Source organism: Corticium candelabrum, chromosome 1 (genome assembly GCF_963422355.1).
Source record: "Corticium candelabrum chromosome 1, ooCorCand1.1, whole genome shotgun sequence".
In the NCBI taxonomy this organism is placed as follows: domain Eukaryota; kingdom Metazoa; phylum Porifera; class Homoscleromorpha; order Homosclerophorida; family Plakinidae; genus Corticium; species Corticium candelabrum.
In genome coordinates, this window is record NC_085085.1 from 5,257,155 (window position 1) to 5,259,119 (window position 1,965).

General features: G+C 42.7%; 1 long non-coding RNA gene across 2 annotated transcripts in view; it reads left to right on the forward strand.

Moving 5' to 3' along the window:
• The window catches only part of LOC134194889 (uncharacterized), a 1,971-nt gene extending 6 nt beyond the window's left edge, over positions 1–1,965 (forward strand). The window contains exons 1-5 of one of the 2 annotated variants that reach the window (XR_009972260.1): positions 1–206; positions 270–354; positions 429–499; positions 1,205–1,348; positions 1,452–1,965. The exon at positions 1–206 is cut by the window's left edge and continues 6 nt beyond it. This is a non-coding gene — a long non-coding RNA (uncharacterized LOC134194889). Of the gene's footprint in view, positions 207–269; positions 355–428; positions 500–1,204 lie in introns of both variants that reach the window. The other variant, XR_009972259.1, reaches the window with a different exon arrangement.

Sequence of the window (1,965 nt, forward strand, 5' to 3'; positions counted from 1 at the left end):
GTATCTAGAAAGTTGACTTTTGCCAGAAGCACATTGTTCCAAACTTTCGGTTAGTGACGTAACTGATTAACTGAATTCACAATTGGCACATTGGCTAGCTGGACAGACAATTTGAACGTTGATCCTTCTTTGTCCCCTCCAACCTTCAACCACACTTCATCTTCAGGGATCACTTCATGCCAGACAAGTTGGTTGGCTCTGCAATGGTGAGAGTTTTTGTATTTGTTTGTTAGCATGATTAATCTGGCTTACTTATCAAACTCGTTCAGAAGTGAGTGTACTGTTTTTGGAAGAGAGGGTACAAAGACACAAGGCGATGACCGGAGTTCTTCTCCGCCTGTTGGCAGTTTGAATGTTAGTATTATAGTCTCACCCTCAATATCAACTGGCGTCCAGGTTTCTAACAGCTCTCTGTTTCTTCTCACTAGCCAATGTCACAACCCAGCGTGATAGCCATCTGAAGTACAGACAGTGAGCAAGAGCTTGAACATGCAGCTAAGTAAGTATTGTGTCTACCTTCTAAGAGCTCGTAGTTTGGTCCAGGGTATAGATAAATCTGCTTTCAGGGTGAGGCTCTCCTCTTGAGTTACATAAAGACCAGTAGGTATCAACCCAGCTTCTTTCAAAAGGTCATCTCTTTCCTTTTTTAGGTGTCTTAGTTCATTCTTTAGCTGGACAGCTGATGCTGCAGGTTCTCCAGAAATTATGTCTTGGACTTGAGACACTTGCTTTGATCGCTGCCGTAAAGTAGAGTTGGAGCTTGTAGTTGATGTTGCAACAGGCATTGGGACACGAACATAAGTTATAGGCTGTAGATCATAGAGAGTCACTGTCACTAGGCAGTTGAATTGCATTTCTATTTTCCTTACCTTTCCTCTTGTCTTCAATGAAACGAAGTAGTCTGAAGCATCTTCACATGAAGAATTGACCATTCTTCTCACAATGTTGCTGGCTGCTCTTTTCTCGATTGTGTTTGGTGTTTGCATTAAGGGTGCCGCAAGGACTGTACCTAGGGTTTGTCTGAGTGGGGTAGGCATCTCCTCTTTGTCTGATCCCTCTCCCTTGCTACAATAAGTATAATGTTTTTGTAATCTGTCCAGACGCATGGTGTTGTTGCAGTGTGGGTTACTGCAAGTAATCTGTAGTGATGCTAATGATGCAAGTGTTATTGCTGATGGACTCTTGATGTGCTCCTTGTTTATAGACAGCTGGCACTGGGGACAGTCATACAAGGGAGACTGATGCAAGTGTTGAATGGCACACTTCTTGCACACTAAATGGTTGCATTGGAATTCAACTGGGCTATTGACAACTTTTTCACACACAGGGCACTTGAACAAGTCAACAGGTACTAATGACTCAGATTGGATGAAATTAGATAGTTGGATTGCTTGAATAAGGTCTTCTGAACATAGGGCTTCTGGTGCTACTGTTTCTATTTGTTGGATTAGATCGGTCAATTTGATTGCTGGCTGACCTGTGGGAACAAGTCGATTCTTTTTCACTTTTTTTGGGTGGTCTTCCTCCTTTCTTCTGTTGCTGACAACTGGAGCAGTTGTTGCAGTTTTCTGAGTGTGGCATCCACTCTCTGCAGAGAGGTACAAGAACAGAGGCTCCTTGCCTCTTTGTAAATCGATGCATTGCTAGATGGCAGCGGACACAGAAATTGGTAGGATGCACAGAAACATCATCTGTTCCAACATCTATCTTATACAACTGGAGAATCCTGTCTTTGTGGTTTAGACATTTGTACTGACGGTCCTCATAATTGAACCTGGAGCCACATAACCTGCAAACCTCTCGTAGGGAAAGGATGTGATGCTCCATATCCATAGACTAGACTGACAATACTTGTAAATTGATTTACTGTTTGTATGTACGTCTTATGTAGTGTATGAAGTAGGGAAAGGGCGTGAGAGAGTGGTGAGGTAAAGAACTCCTACAGGTGTACAGTTCAAATTCAAG